This window comes from Panthera tigris, chromosome B4 (assembly GCF_018350195.1).
Source record: "Panthera tigris isolate Pti1 chromosome B4, P.tigris_Pti1_mat1.1, whole genome shotgun sequence".
NCBI lineage: Eukaryota > Metazoa > Chordata > Mammalia > Carnivora > Felidae > Panthera > Panthera tigris.
Window position 1 is genome coordinate 54,228,454 of NC_056666.1, and position 17,828 is coordinate 54,246,281.

Consider the following 17,828-nt stretch of genomic DNA (forward strand, 5'->3'; position numbering starts at 1 on the left):
TGGGTGGGAAGATAGAACTCCTTAGTCTTTGATTTACAATCAAAATTGTCAGCAAACAAAAATGACTGGAAAGACACCACAGCCTTGCCTCATGTAAGTATGGTTATAAAAACGTCATGCTCTCATTGACATTTTGTGGGACTAATACACACTAATAAACCAGAGCCCTAGACTTGAACTCTAGAGGCATTAAGGGAACATATGCAGAGGCTGAAGACAGAGAAAAATGGTATCTGGCAAATAAGGTTACCAGGTATATGTGCAAGAATTAGGGATACGTGGAAAGAGCAGTGAAAGAGAACCAGATTTGTTGAGCTGCAAGTAATGTACATACGTTATTTCATTTAAGCCCCATAGCAACCCAATAAAGTGTTTTTATCCCACTTACTATCTGAGATATTAGGCAACTACTATTTAGCCAGTACAAAGAAGAGCTGGAATTTGAACTTGATTCTTTGTACTATTTACCAGGTACAAAGAAGAACTGGTATTTGAACTTGGTTCTTTGTTCCTTCAACAACCATGTTCTTTCTCCTCCAGCACCCGACATCCACAAAGAAACACAATTCAAGGGCATGGCTATTAAATGAGTATTTAAGCCACTTCTTACCTTTGTGCACAGGTCACACTCTGCTGATGTCTTCCCTCTCCTCCCAAATAGAAACTGATGAGCCAGTTAGAAGTGCTGGGACCAAACTTTAAAAAAAGGAGGGGGGGGAGGTGGTGAGGGAGAGATGCCTGGGTGGTGGTGTTGGTTAAGCATCCAACTCTTGGTTTGGGCACAGCTCATGATCTCACGGATTCATGAGTTTGAGCCCCACATCAGACTCTGTGCTGGCAGCGAGGGGCCTGCTTGGGATTCTCTCTCTCCCTCTATCTCTGCCCCTCCCCAACTTGTGCTGTCTCTTTCTCTGAAAATAAATATATAAACAAAAAAAAGTGTTGGGACGTTAAATATGAATGTTCCATCTAAACCATGTCTTACTAAAATCTAAACCTAATCTAGGGACTTCGAGATGCCGAAAAAGTCTCCAAAGCATCTGATATCCATTCCAATAGTTCCCAGATAAGATTCTACAACTTTTGTAAAATCCTGCCCACAACATTAGCCTATCTCCTTTTGCTTGGCTTTTAGTGAAAATACAGGATAATAGATCTCTAGATGCCAAATATAAGTCACACTCTTGAGACTTCTTTCATCATCCAATTCTTTCCCCACTCTATTCCAAATATTTTCTGGTCACTGCCTCCTTCTTAAGAAGAAAAAGAACCATCTTCAGGGCAGCTTAGGGAATTCTAGAGAAGAAAATGAAACCTTGATTTTCATTGTGTAAAGAAATATAGGCAGACAGGAGAACAGACATTTTCTAAAATGGGAGCCCAATGGCAAGAAGATGGTTGCAATTTCCCTGACAACCTAATTCCTTTCAGGTTTGAGCTTCCCAAACCTCAGCCATCATTCATGGCTTCAAGATGTAGCCAGCACACACCATTAGGAAACTTCTGTCACAAAGGAGAGCCCCAACTGGGACAAAGAAGGACAGGAGGGTAGATTGCTCCAGTTTAATGAAAGTGGTTTAATGGAGCATCTTTTTTTTTTTTTACTTTTCTTTTTTTCTTTTAAATTTGTTTTAATATTTATTCATTTTTCAGAGATGGAGAGAGACAGAGCATGAACAGGGGAGGGGCAGAGAGAGGGAGACGCAGAATCTGAAGCAGGCTCCAGGCTTTGAGCTGTCAGCACAGAGCCTGATGCGGGGCTCAAACCCATGGGGCTTGAGATCATGATCCCAGCGAATTCTAGCACTTAACCAACCGAGCCACCCAGGTGCACCTAACAAAAACCTCTTTTTAAGCTTCCTATCTCACTTGGCCATTTGCTCTCCAGGTTGGGCTGCCAATGAGGAGCAGATTGGGAATGTTTGCCAGAGAATGGCAATGTCCTCTTATCCTTAACCCAGAAGATCCAGTACCAGAAGAATATCAGGTCAACAGTCACTCCAAAATATGATTAAACCCATTTCAGAAGTAAAACATCGGGGTGATGCTGGAAAAAAGATTTCAGCTATGTCAGATTGATCATTCTGGCTTGGCTATTGTTGACAACAAGATATCTGACCAACTAGAATATATAAAATGGGCATTTGTATCCCCCATGGTGACTCATACCTGTGACCAACTCTGAGCATCGTTAGTATTTATTAATCATCCATGGAAATAAGAGCAAAGACCAACGAACATAAGGCATGAATATAGACCTCTATGGCTATTTTTGGACTCCTTGCTATTTTTTTAAAGTTATGAAGGAATATGAACACGAGAGAAGGAATAGTAGGTGTTCTGAACATGCTATTTGTATAGGGAGATCAACAGAGAAGATAAAGGATTGCCTTTCTGTTTTAATTCCAAAAGGAAGAAAATCCAAATTTTGTTAAGAAACAAGGGGGTTGGCAAAGCAGCTTCTTAGGATCCTGATCTTATCCAGGGAAATTGCATAAAAACTTGGAATAAATGCAAGGAATTCCACCTGAACCTCACTGGTTCCAGGTATTTGGAAATCACTAGCCTAACCCTCATTTCAAGTCGGCTGACATGAAGTCATTTGACACTTAACATCTTGTCCACACTAGTCCTCTATCTAGTAGATTTGTATGGTTTGCAAATACTGCATATCCAGGGCCAGCCACCTGCCATACTCCCTAGTCCACCCTCCTGGTCCATAAAGTTGGTAACTCTAAACAGAGATCCTCTAGACTCTCACTCAGATTCACTCAGCAGTCACCAGAGAGTGTTGCCCTTGAAGCAGGATAAAGCCCTAAACCACATTCTTCCTGATCACTATATGCAGAAGAATTGAAGTGTGTGTGCTTCTTCTGGAAATGACACTTCCTTCAAGTCTTAAAAAGGCACTCACACACACACACACACACACACACACACACACACCCAACCAACCTGCAGTTTCCTGCTCTCTATTAAGTCCAAACTTCTAAGATTATATTTCCAAGGATTTCTTTTCACTGTTGTTCTACCACTTACACATACTATTAACCTTTTATGTGGCTCCTACTGGCACAAATCTTTCCCCACACATGTACGTCTTGCTGGCGTTAACATCAGATCTCACCCAAACTGTCCTTCTCTGCCTAGAATATGCTCTTTACCAACCCTGTTCATTATGACCCTCCTTCTGGAAACTTCTCTGGTCACAGCTACAGATAGGTATCTGATCTCTCCAGTATGGTTTCCTTGCCCCTTTCTCTTTCCTCGTTAATGTCCAGTGGCATAACTCACTGGCCTAGAACCAGTGGCCTAGAACCATTGGAAGAAAACCCAGTTAGGAAAGAGGGTAGAAGGAGTAAGCGCTGAGGTGGAGCCCAGGAGAAGAGCTTTTGTCTAATGAAGTTTTTAGCTTTCCTTTCCTTTCCAGCTGAAGCCTGAGGTGCAAAGAGTTAACTGGTGATAGCCAAGAAGTACCTCAGGATACACAGCCCAATTTGGTGATGTCAGAGATCTGACACAAGAGCTGAGGTCCAAGTCTCTTTCACCACAACAAAGTCAAAGTACAAAGGAAGTAACCTAAGTCAGCCAAGAGAATGTACATCATCAGTGACATTCATGATTTACATCAGTGTCATCCTTGTAATGTGTGACAATGGAACAGACAGACAACACAGAGTTTTACTACTTTCACTGCTTTACTTTATTTGTATAATACGTCCTCTAATTGTTTGGCATTAGACAACATGACACAATACTCAAACTGCAATAACTACATTTAAGGCTGGCCTGCAGAATGGAGGAGTGGGACCATAGTCAATTGATGGAATGGGGTGTAGAATAGGATTTCACTGATTTCAGGTGGATAGGGAAGTATCTATAAAATACTCTTATATTGTGAACTCCCAAAAAATAATTTTCTGTATTTGCTTCCATTTTTCTTGTACTATGTGTACATACTACACAGATGGATTCTGTGTACTTGGGGTTGGATCTAAAGTGAGAATTCAGGTGGTCCCTCAAATAAAAACCACAAAAAGCCCTAGTGAGAAAGACTGGATTCAACCTATTAAAGATGAGATTTTAGGGGCGCCTGGGTGGCTTGGTTGGTTAAGCGTCCGACTTCGGCTCAGGTCATGATCTCACGGTCCGTGAGTTCGAGCCCCGCGTCAGGCTCTGTGCTGACAGCTCAGAGCCTGGACCCTGTTTCAGATTCTGTGTCTCCCTCTCTCTCTGTCCCTCCCCTGTTCATGCTCTGTCTCTCTCTGTCTCAAAAATCAATAAATGTTAAAAAAAATTTAAAGATGAGATTTCAATTAAACGTAAATGAATACAAAGACAATTTCAAATTTGCAAATTCAGGCACCACAGTGATACTTTGTGGGAAAAAAAAAAAACCTCAAGCAAAAGAAACATTTTTCTTTCCCTTAATTATCATCACCACAACCATTACCCACAAATTATCATGCACTCAGTTACACACAGTGCAAGACAATGGTGGCAAATACAGAATTCCCCTCTCTGGAAATTGTAGATTACATTTCATGAACACTTCCCTACCTCCCAAAAGAACTAAAAGATACATAAAGTATAAATGAGGAAGTGTATTCCTAAATCAGAAATAAATACTCAAGACAATGGCATGTCAAGATCCCAGATGGCTTCAGAGTAAAAGTATTAAGGACTTCATTTTCCATTGTGGATGAGACTAGTGAGTATCTTCTGTGTATCATGTGTCAGCCTGGGACACCACATAGAAGAGGGAAGAATTACCCCACTTGGCATTGTGTATAACTGTTTTCCAGGAAAACATTAGTTCAAGATACATATTCAGCTTGGGCTGAGAAAATCAGAAAGGCCTGAACTTCTGCTTCTAGAGGTCTTCCGAAAGCAGATGGGCTACCAGGAAGAATCAAAACAGGAATCAAAGATATCTGGAAAATCCAGGAAGGGTGTACAATTAAGTGATTGGAAAGTGATGTGATACATGAATGTCAATGATTAAAATCAATTTCTTCTCTGCTTCCCTTACAATTGACCACTCTTTCTTCCCAACTCTGAATCCTGTCAACATGAAACACCTAATAAAAAGTTCTCAGGAGAAATCAGTAGAAGGAAATCCATCTGCTTGTCCACCTTATTTTCTAAAAACAAAACAAAACAAAAACAAAACAACAAAATAAAACCCTGCAACATAGGATGACCTTTGTCTATTATGAGCACTGATCCACAATAATTTTTTCTAAGAAGTCATGTTAAGAAGTTTTGTTTTTCTTCCCCTGAGATCTTTCCTTTCCTTGTAACGATCTGATCCTGAATATCCATCCAGTGATCCCATGCAATACTACATCCTATCTCCACTTTCGTACTAGCAGTTGTGAGTGGTCAGAGGTTATGGCTCTTTCTTCCATGTACTTCCTCCCAATATATATCCTCAGTAATACACTGCATACAAGGTGGCTTAGGAAAGGCTGACTCTCTCTGGTCACCTTACTTCATATCTTCAAATGTGTCCTTGTGTCCTCCATGTAAGTACTCAGCTGTCTCTTTCTCTCTGTCCTCTCTCAACATACTGTGCTTGTTTCCTCTCATAGCCCTAGGTAGCTGCTCCACACTGTCACCATCTGCCTTGAAAAGTTAATTTGTTTTGCTTTCTTTTGTTGTGGGAAAGACACTAGATCATCTGAGTCATATGAAACTTGTATCCTGCATCAAAGTCCTGAGTTCCTGTTCAAATATAGATTCATATGACTTCTCCCTCAAAACTCATCCTCCTTACCCCAGCTCAGGCAACAAATCTACACCACTATTTAAGGGACACTCTTTATCCCTCTTCCCCAGGTCTTTCTATTCCCCACTCTGCTTTGTGATTTCTGGGATAATACAAGAAAAAATGAGGAGGATAAAATGAAAATATATTCTAAAAATCATATTTGTCAATTTAGTGCATACATTTGAAAGAATTGACCTTTCCACATTTTTTTGCTTAAATTAATGTTAAAATGAATCTGCTTCAAGAAGAACATAACACCTATCCATTGATAATGGAGAGAAGTTGCCCAAGAACTAACTGCTAGAGGGAACAAGAAAGACAACCTAGAAATTGACATTTGCCACATATAATCAATAAAACAGGTTTTATGCATGGATACTATTATCTGGGCTTCTGGTGCTGGGTACAGCCCACAGTGTACATGGCGCTGGGGAAGGTGGAGGGTGGAGGATAGTTTAAGACTCCCAAGGCCTTTAAAGTTAAAGAGTTGCAAATATGTTCTGAGATAACAGCAAACTCTCTTTTTCCTCTTGGAAACCCGGGAAGACAGACCTGTTTCAGGCTTCTCCTCCAATTCTTTATCAATCAATGAAATATGCCTATCATGTACATGAAATTGATAGAATCCAAGAGAAATAACAGAGCCATTAAATTTCAAGGTTATTTAGCAGTCATTTATAACATGTGTGGGACCACAGAGAAGCCTTCTTAAAGTGACTGAAAGACCACTAAGCACCCACACCCAGGGCAACTTGGTAATCTTGCCTCCTACAGCCTGACCTGGCCTATAATCAATCCCCACCAGGCAACTTTTTTTAATTACATAAGAAAGTCAGGGAGGTACCTTCAGCAGTAAAAATAGATATCTAGCTCCTTGAACATCTAGGAAGAAAACAGTCACATCCCCTCTGGTGATGGTGGACCACCTTATCAAACTAGACCTGCTATTCTGCAAGGTCCACGACAATGTCCTCCCTAAGGAGATAGGACACAGATATTCTCAGAATCTCCAGTGAGAAAATGTGGCAAAACATGAAGGAAACACCAGATCCATATTCATTCAAAGAACATGTTTAAGTATACTATGTGCTGGGCCCTGTGGGGAAGACAAAGATGAATAAAGCAAGCTGTGTGCCAGGTCAGAAAGGAAAGACCAGGAAGGAGGGCAGGGCAAAGAGTTGAGAAGAACTCTGGAAAAGCACCCAGGATACACCTCCCCTACATCATAGTTTCCTCAGCAGAGCTGAGAACCTTTCTGGTCTGGAAGAGAATAGAATATAGGCCTCCAAATCACTCTGACCCCAGGAAACTCACATGCCCTTCCCAAACTCACAAGGCCTCTGGTCTGCACCCCCATCTCCCAATCCACTGTCTAGCTCTGGTGCCATAAAATACCCTCTGCTCAAACCCCACAGGGCTTTCACAGCCAGCTGTACTTCGTGCCCAGCCTTCTTCTTCTCTGCCTCTGTCTCAGTTTTCATGTCAACTCTATAAACATGAGAAACTACTTACCCATGTGCTGCTTCTGTATCAGAGGAGAAAGACCTGAGAGACAGTGCAAGACAAACCAAGGGAAAGGAAAGGATCTTGGCCTAGCAGAGTCAGGACTTGAGGTGGAGTTTAGAGGTGGCCCTCAGGGAGGTAGGGCAGTGGAGAGGCCAGGCCCTCAGGAAAGCAGAGCCATCAGGAGGCGGGGCCACCAGAGGGCTGGTGTGCCTGGGAGGAGGGCTTATGAGAAGGGTGGGGAGCTGTGAAGGAGGTGGATTAGGCAGAATCCTGGAGGAAAGCTAGAAATGGGCAAAGGATGACAAGTGGGACCCTGCATGGGTAAGGAGGTGGACTGAGGGATTAAAAGGGACTTGTTGGAAACTTTGTTGACCCAAGATCTGCATGTACAAGTAAACAAGCTTTTCAAGGTATGGAGGAGGGCCTGGTTGGCAGAAAGACAGTGTGGGGAGCCACGTGGTACCAGCCTGTGGTGATTTGGAGGCCAGTCCTAGTTTCAGCTAAGGAGCCACTCAGAAGTCTTGTAAACAAGGATAGAAGCACTACCACAGACACCTCTCAGAATCTCCTGCTAGGTTCCTCTATCAGCACCACACATCCCCACTCCCTCATTCAGCATTCACTTCACTCCAGGATTAAAACTAAAAGGGAATTTGCTTAAGCTTCACCTCAAGGGATTTCCTGACACAGTCATCCAGAATTCATAGCATATTCTAACTGAACATGCATTGGGCATTTTGTTGGAGGAAGTAAAGAAAAAGATATAGTTCCTACCTAGAGAGCTTCCTGCTCTAGACATTCAAAACGTAGGGCCTCCAAGACCCTGAAACAATGACCAAAGGACATTTCCAAGAATGTTAATCATCAAACAAAAGCCAAGACTTCTCAGAGATGGAGAAAGTGGGGCCTACTTAAAGACCAAGGGCTGAATGCAGAAATGATGGGCCTAAGAAGCCATTGGCCTCATGGAAAGGGGGCACCACTGTCTTCTCTTGATGGTGCTGAGATTTTCCTAAACCCTAAATTAGGTTCCTTAAACAGTCGGGTGGATGCTAGGAATTTACCCAAGCTATACAGCACGTGTACCCCAATGTTTATAGCAGCACTGTCAACAATAGCCAAATTACGGAAAGAACTTAAATGTCCATCAACTTACAAATGGATAAAGAAGATGTGCTTTATATATACAATGGAATACTACTTGGCAATGAGAAAGAATGAAACCTGGCCATTTGCAGCAATGTGGATGGAACCGGAGAGTATTATGCTAAGTGAAATAAATCAGGCAGAGAAAGACAGATACCATATCTTTTCACTCATATGTGGATCCTAAGAAACTTAATAGAAGACCATGGGGGAGGGGAAGGGGAAAAAACATTACAGAGAGGGAGGCGAATGATTAGAAACCCTTGGATACTGAAAACAAGCTGAGGGTTGATGGGGGGGGTGTGGGAGAGGGGAAAGTGGGTGATGGGCATTGAGGAGGGCACTTGTTGGGATGAGCACTGGGTGTTGTATGGAAACCAATTTGATGATAACCTATATTTAAAAAAAAAAAACACTGGGGTGGAGGTGGAGGGAAGGGAGAGAAGAGTAGCAGCAGGACCCTAAAGGGACAGAGTATATACTAACTATACTAAGACAGAACATTGAAATTTGAACAGAAAGAACTTCTACAGATGTCATGAAGAACCTCCAACTGAGGAAAGCCTACAAATCACATTGACCCTGCCCTAACATATGTCCAGTAGGCATGGACCAAAGGCACTAATTAAGCACTTCCTTTGTTCCAGGTGCTATGCTTGGTAGTGGATGAGTGGCCCAGCCAGGACTACAGAGCCAAAATTCCTAGAGGCAAAGGAGACAGGCAGGAATTGGAAGGATGGCTGTCAGGACAGAACACTGGGGAAGGGAGACCTAGGGGTTTCATTTGTGTCTGTTGCAGTATTCCTAGGCTATCTTCCTCTGCCTCAGGCTGGGATTTTTCCCAAATATGCATCTACTTCAGGGGAAGTGCAGGGGGAGGGTCTGTGTATGCTTGTATCAGGTCCCAAAAGCAATCTTTACCTTTTTCTCCCTGTGCTATTCACTGTCTTGGGTAGAGGTGGGTGGTTGGGGAAATAATAGGGCCCCCAGACAATCACCAGGTAGTGAAAAAACTGTCCCAGGATCCCTCCTTCCCTACCTCCCATTGTCCAGCAGAGGTGCTCAGGCAGCCTGAGGGCCCTAAGGCCATGCTTTAAGCTTGACCCAGTATGGCAGGCCAGTGTTGGGCCCTTTGGGGCTTGTGCCCCTGGCTCCAACTGAACCCCTGGGGCCCGTCAGTGTCCAAGGCCACATTCCCTATATTCCTTAGCACACTGTTGCCATGGCCTTCCCCCTGCAAGGCTTGGACTTCCCTGGGGTAGGCAGCCTCAAGAATGCCTTCCACCCACCGCAGAGTCATACCCAGAACCCTTTTCAGGTCAGGACTGAGCTCCAGTTCCCCTTTTTTATATCCCAGGGGATTCTATTCCAGTCTGTGCCAATGCTGCTAGCCAGGGCCCAGTCCCCAAAGCCCAGCTCCTCCAGGTGGACCTGCTCTGGGTTCTCCCTGCCACCTAGGAGTCTGCTGCACCACTGCTGCCCTTGTTACTGTGCCCCTGGCCCAGCCTCTCACTTCACAATAGACACAGCCACTCTGAAGTCTCTGCCCCTGTCCCCACCAGTGTCCACGCCACATGCCCAGGCCACACCTTTTTCTCTGCAGTCACCAGTGCCACAGCCATGCTACTGCCATGATAGCCCTAATCTCAGTGGTTGCTGTGACCCAGGCTGCACCTACCTGGGAGAAGACAAAGACCATGGGACCTACATATGTGCACTTGTGCCATGGAGTTCCAGATGACTACAACATCCCAAGGTATCAGGCCATCCACACAGGAGTCAAGGCCTGCAGCCGGCACACCTCAGGTGCTATGGAGATGCCCACAGTGATGCCCCTAACCTTGAGCATCCCAACTGAGCGAGCTGGTGGGGGAGGGGAAGAAAGTGGTATAAGAGGTTGGGCAGTCACAGGTGCTGCAGGGGCCCTGGGCAGCAGGTGGAGGGTGGCCAGGACCCACTCTAGAAAGCACATCCAGGAGAAGCACACCTGTGACTTGCGTGGCAAGGCCTCCACGATGTCTCTCACCTGAGCCAACAATCTGTGGCTTCAAAGAGGAGACCTATCCATGACCAATGTGCCTGCATCACTGCAAGTGCAGGGACCCAGGGAGCTACCACGTGTGCATATAGGACAGGATCGCACAGTGCATGAGCCCTGCAACTGTTCCCACTGTGGGAGAACTTCTCCCTCAGAATCACCTCAGTAGTCATGTGATCCACAAATGGCCCTTCAAATGAGACCCATGTGGGGTGGAGGAGCAAAGATGGCAGAACAGCATGGAAGTATTTCTTGCGTCCATGACAGCCAGATCAACACTAAACCACCCTGCACACCTAGAAAACTGATTTGAGGGTTAACACAACAATCTGTACAACCTGAATCACAGAACTCAGCAGGTACACAGCACCAAGAGGTGAACTGGTGGAGAGAGAAGCAGCAAAGGGCAGGGAGCTGTGGAGAGAAGATGGAAATGGGGGTGGGGGGATAATACAGGAAAAATACTCTCCCAAAGGCAGCTGGAGAAAAAGTGGAAAGGTGGAAACAGCTTCAGGACTGAACAAAAAAAGGGAGAAAGGAGAGGGTTTAAATTCCATTAAGACTCTATAAACAGGGGGAATGCAGAGTCTGAAACTCCATAGCTCGATACCTGGTGGTGCTCTGATGAGATGGGTGAATCCCCAGAAGCCGAGGGAAGTATGGGGTCTTTGGGCCACGTGGGAGAGGAAGTTCCCCTGCTGGAAGGAAATCTGGTAGAGGCTGGGTGGTCTCCCACAGGCAAGGCCCCAGTGGACCCGGGAGAACAACCACATTAGCTGGTGCTGAAACAAGGTTGCTGGGGTGAAGCCTGCTACCAGATGTGTGTTGTGACTTGCCATAATCCCTGAAATGCTGCTGCTACATGATCACATGAACTTTTTCTGGGGAGGGCTAGCACCAGCCACAGTCTCTGGGCAACGGCAGTAGCACAGTCCTGTGAACGTTCCTAGGTGCAGCCAGCACCTAAAGCAGCAGAATATACATTCTTCTCCATTACACACGGAACGTTCTCCAGAACTGACCACATACTGGGACACAAATCAGCCCTCAACAAGTACAAAAAGATCAAGATCACACTGTACACATTTTTAGACCACAACGCTATGAAACTCAAAACCAACCAGAAGAAAAAAATTGGAAAGATAACAAATACTTGGAGACTAAGTAACATCTTACTAAAGGATGAATGGGCTAGCCAAGAAATTAAAGAGGAAATAATAAAGTACACAGAAGCCAATGAAAACGATAATACCACAGCCCCAAATCTCTGGGACACAGCAAAGGGAGTCATAAGAGGAAAGTATATAGCAATCCAGGACTTCCTAAAGAAGGAAAAAAGGTATCAGATACACAAGCTAACCTAACCTTAAAGACCTGGAAAAACAACAGCAAATAAAACCCAAAACCAGCAAAAGACAGGAAATAATAAATATTAGAGCAGAAATTAATGCTATAAAAACCAAAAACAAAACAAAACAAAACAAAACAAAACAAAACAAAACAGGAGAACAGATCAATGAAACCAAAAGCTGTTTCTTTGAAAGAATTAGCAAATTGATAAACCACTAGCCAGTTTGATCAAAAATAAAAAGGAAAGGACCCAAATAAATAAAATCAACAATGAAAGAGGAGAGATTACAACCAACACAGCAGAAATAAAAACAATAATAAAAGAATATTATGAGCAATTATATGCCAATAAAATGGGCAATATGGAAGAAATGGACAAATTCATAGAAACATGTACACTACCAAAACTGAAACAGGAAGAAATGGAATATTTGAACAGACCCATATCCAGTAAGGAAATAGAATTAATCAAAAATCTCCCAAAAATCAAGAGTCCAGGGCCAGATAGCTTTCCAGGGGAATTCTACCAAACATTTAAGGAAGAGTTAACACCTATTCTCTTGAAGCTGTTTCAAAAAATAGAAATGGAAGGAAAGCTTCCAAACTCTTTCTATGAAGCCAGCATTACCTTGAATCCAAAACCAGAAAAAAGACCCTACTGAAAAGGAGAACTACAGACAAATTTCCCTGAAGAACATGAACACAAACATCCTCAACAAGATACTAGCCAACTGCATTCAACACTACATTAAAAAATGTTTCACCACGACTAAGGGGGATTTATACCTGGGATTCAGGCCTGATTCAATATCTGCAAAACAATCACTGTGATTCATCACATCAATAAAATAAAGGACAAGCAAGACATGATCCTCTTAATAGATGCAGAGAAATCATTTGACAAAATACAGCATCCTTTCTTGATAAAAACCCTCAAGAAAGTAGGGACAGAAGGATCATACCTCAAGATCATAAAAGCCATATGTGAAAGACCCAATGCTAATATCAACCTCAACGGGGAAAAACTGAGAGCTTTTCCCCTAAGGTCAGGGACAAGACAGGGATGTCCACTATTATCCAAAACAGTATTGGAAGTCTTAGGCTCAGTCATCAGACAACACAAAGAAATAAAAGGCATCCATACTGGCCAGGAGGAGGTCAAACATTCACTCTTCACAGATGACATGATATGCTATATGGAAAACCCAAAAGATGCCACCAGAAAACTTCTAAAACAGATCCATGAATTCCACAATATTGCAGGATATAAAATCAATGCACAGAAATCAGTTGCATTCCTATACACCAACAATGAAGCAACAGAAAGAGAAATCAAGGAATCAATCCCATTTACAATTGCACCAAAAACTATAAAATACGTAGGAATAAACCTAACCAAAAAGGCGAATAATCTACACAATGAAAACTATAAAGCTTTATGAAACAAACTGAAGAAGACAAAAAAAATGGAAAAATATTCCATGTTCCTGGATAGGAAGAACAAATATAGTTAAAATGTCAATACTACCCTAAGCAATCTACATATTCAATGCAATCCCCATCAAAGTAACGTCAGCATTCTTAACAGAGCTAGAACAAATAATCCTAAAACTTGTATGGAACCAGAAAAGATCCCTAATAGCCAAAGCAATCTTGAAAAAGAAAACCAAAGCAGGAGGCATCTCAATCCCAGACTTCAAGCTGTATTACAAAGCTGTAATCATTAAGACAGTATGGTACTGGCACAAAAACAGACACTCAGGTCAATGGAACAGAATAGAGAACCCAGAAATGGACCCACAAACGTATGGCCAACTAATCTTTGACAAAGCAGGAAAAAATATCCAGTGGAATAAAGACAGGCTCTTCATCAAGTAGTGCTGGGAAAATTGGATAGCGACATGCAGAAGAATGGACCTGGACCATTTTCTTACACCATATACAAAAATAAACTCAAAATGGATGAGAGACCTCAATGTAAGACAGGATGCCATCAAAATCTTTGAGGAGAAAGCAGACAAAAACCTCTTTGACCTCAGCTGCAGCAACTTTTTACTCAACACATCTACAGAGACAATGAAAACAAAAGCAAAAATAAACTTTTGGGACCTCATCAAAATAAAAATCTGCTGTAATGCGAAGAAAACAATCAGCCAAACTGAAAGGCAACTGATGGAATGGGAGAAGATATTTGCAAATGACATATCAGATAAAGGATTAGTATCCAAAATCTATAAAGAACTTACCAAACTCAACACCCAAAAAACAAATAATCCAGTGAAGAAATGGGCAAAAGGCATGAATAGACACTTCTCCAAAGAAGACATCCTGATAGCCAGCCTACACATGAAAAATTGCTCAACATCACTCATCATCAGGGAAATACAAATCAAAACCACATTGAGATACCACCTGACACCTGTCAGAATGGCTAACATGAACAACTCAGGCAACAACAGGTGTTGGTGAGGATGCAGAGAAAGAGGATCTCTTTTGCACTGCTGGTAGGATTGCAAACTGATGCAGCCACTCTGGAAAACAGTATGGACGTTCCTCAAAAAATTAAAAATAGAACTACCATACAACCTAGCAATTACACTACTAGGTATTTATCCAAGGGATCTAGGTATGCTGTTTCGAAGGGACACATACACCCCAATGTTTATATCAGCACTATTGAAAAAGCCAAAGTATGGAAAGAGCCCAAATGTCCATTGATGAATGAATGGATAAAGAAGATGTGATACACACACACACACACACACACACACACACACACACACAATGGAGTATTACTCAGCAATAAAAAAAGAATGAAATCTTGCCATTTGCAACTAGATAGATGGAGCTAGAGGGTATGATGCTAAGCGAAATTAGTCAGTCAGAAAATGACAAATATCATGACTTCACTCATATGAAGACTTTAAGATACAAAACAGATGAACATAAGGGAAGGGAATAAAAAATAGTATAAAAACATGGAGGGGGACGAAACCTAAGAAACTCATAAATATGGAGAACAAAAAGAGGGTTACTGGAGGGATTGCAGGAGGCAGGTGGGCTAAATGGGTAAGGGGCATTAAGGGATCTACTCCTGAAATCATTGTTGCACTATATGCTAACTAACTTGGATGTAAATTTTTTTAAAAAAATAATTAAATTAGAAAAGAGAGAGAGAGATAGAAAAAAAAAAGATCATGCCCTTCCTGAGAGTTCTGACTTATCTGATCCTCTCCTCTCCATTTTCCTGATCTTTGCTAAATAAATATCATTCTCCTTGTCTCCTAGGACACCTACTAGACTTCTATGTCTTTCTCCATATTCCTTTGGTCATTGCCAGCCTCCTATCATCTGAATCATGGGCCCGGGTCCAGGTGCCCTTTACCAACTCATCTCACAAACATTTGCAAGAGAGCACCCACAGTGCTGTGCCTCCCTGTGTTAGGTCTCAGCCTCATCTCACCAACCGCAAGGAGCTTTTGCAGGACAGGGCTCCTGCTCCTCCCTCTGGGTCTCCCCTGGATGCCCAGCACAGAGAGAGTAGAGTGTGTGACTCACTGATTCTGCTCCCTTGGAGAAAGGAGAAAACTGAGAAAGAAACCTGAAGAGGGACATCATCTGACACTACACTAGCCTGTGAGGTTTAGTGTCAGCGAAAGAGGCAGCTAGAGGGAATCCATCTCTAATGGGCCAGTCCTTTCCTTTAGAAATCCCAGGGTGCCAGTGTGTGTGTGTGTGTGTGTGTGTGTGTGTGTGTGTGTGTGTGTGTGTGTGTTTCTGCACACACACTTAACAACACGCATGGAGGGGAGAGGAAGAAGTGGGTCTGAGGCTCCAGGAGTCCGGGTATTTCAGAAGCTGGACTCCCAGACCATCTGCAGCCCCAGCAGACAGAGTCCCATGACTGCAGGCAGAGGGTGGTCAGCGCTACCACCAAAGGTGAATGCAGGCTGGAATTTGGGCACCCTCCGTCCTCCCTGGGTTGGAATTTCCTCTGTCCAGTGCACAATTCACATGATTTCCTATGTTATGTGGTTCAGTCCAGGCGCCACCCTCCCTTCTTGCCCACACTCACGGGCATTTCCTGTGTTCGGAGCTTAGAGCACTTGTTAGGTTCCACCATATGAAATTTCTGACACTTAGTTTTGGCTTCTACAGTCTATTACTTTAGTTCTTCCCTCTTCCAAACATATTTTTTTACTTCAGGCTAAGGAGACAGGGGAGCAGACTGAGGAAAGGCAAATAGTAAGAGCTAATATTTACTGCATGCTTACTATGTGCTGAGTATGTTGTATCCTTACCACAGTGCTAATTCTCACTACAGTCCCAGGAATTATTTCCTTCAACCCCTGAAATTATTTCCCACCTTTTACAGGTGAGTGAGTCCAGGTGAAGAGGCTACATGAAGAGGAACAGGGCTTGGATTCCAGCTCGGCCCAAGACCTCCTGCTTCACTACTGTCCCGCCACCCAACCAGGGAAGTCCTGGAAGAGACTGGGAGTCAGAAGGCAATGCCTGCAGCTTCACAACAGGAAGGGGGAGGAGAAAACAGGTCAAACTGAAACTCTGGAAGGGCCAGAAGAACCCCCATGGAAGGGCTGGGAGAAAGGCCAAGGACCACTCCTGAAACCCGACAGGAGAAAGGCCAGTCCAAGTAAAAGCCAGGGCAGAAATACACCTAGGGCAGACATGGGAATGGGAGTTGGAGGAAGCCAGGGGCAGAGCACAAGACAGAGGAAGGAGGACCTGCAGGGGGAGGCCAAAATGGAAGTGACTTGGAGGAACCAGGCTACAGAGTCCAGGACAGCAGGAGGGAGCAATAGCAGAGGTATGGGGGAGAAAAGATAAAGTCCAGGTGAAAGTGTGGAAAGCAAGAGGCAGGGAGAGACTGGAAGGGATGTGAGAATGAGGCAAATAGAGAAACCTAGGGTAGAGGCAGCTTGTGGAGAGGGGGGAGTCAGGGTCAGCCTGGAGAAGGGAAAGAAGATGGGGGAGGGGGTGGGCCTGGAGAAGGAATGAAGGGAGGGACTCATGCACGAGTGCATGCACACACACACACACACACACACACACACACAGCCTCCAAGGAAAGGGAGCAATTGTATGGTCATTGTCTCTGAAGACCAAGGGAGCGCCCCAGCCCCAGCAAACCAAAACCTGGTGGGTGTTTGGAGCTGATGAGATAAAGGGCCTCAGGACTCAGAGGAGGGGAGGAGAGGGAGATCATGAGGCAGTGTGTGTGTGTCCTTCTTATGTGGCAGGCCTGTGGGTGTCTGTGAATGTGGGCATGTGAGTGCATCTGCTCCAGGAGCACTGTGTGCCTGCCGGACTCTGTGTCGGTTGGTCCTCTGGTTCTTCATGAGGGTTTCTCCCATAAGTGCAATCACTGCATGGTTTACAATAGTTCTGGGCTCTCTGGGCATAGCTCTTTGCCAATTTACCACTGCCTCCTTGTCAGGACCTCAGCGACGGCAGATGGAGCCAGTGGAGGGAGAGAGACAGACAGTGATGCTGGGTAGTCAGGGCTCACTGAAAACCCCAGTCTTCCTGCAGACATGTGCATGCACACTCACACACATAACAAACACAATAAACAACCTTGCACTCACACTTCCCTGCACCTATAGCAGACAAAAAAAAAATACATACACACACACACACACACACACACACACACACAAAACTGAGACACCAGTTACACGTGACCACAAGGAGACTCACAAATGAACAAAATCACTCAAACATACCATTGTGCCAATAGTCTACACAAATGGAAAGCCAAGAGCTGGGGTTACAAAGCCCCTTGACACAAAGCAAACTGGATGTACAGCTTCTCCCCCTTAATAAACACACACACAGAAGGCATGAAAACTGGGGTATACACTTCTCCAATTGAGTGCATACACATCCAATACACACTCCAATTGAGTGAGACAATTGAGTGCATACACATCACTGACCAAACATCTCAGGGCACCCTCCAGTGGGCCCCAACACATCTCCCAGCAAATTCAG

At 43.9% G+C, this 17,828-nt stretch overlaps 1 protein-coding gene across 1 annotated transcript in view; it reads right to left on the bottom strand.

The window, feature by feature from the left end:
• The window catches only part of LOC122240309 (cationic amino acid transporter 3-like), a 110,266-nt gene that overhangs the window by 63,832 nt on the left and 28,606 nt on the right, over positions 1-17,828 (bottom strand). The window lies entirely within an intron of this gene.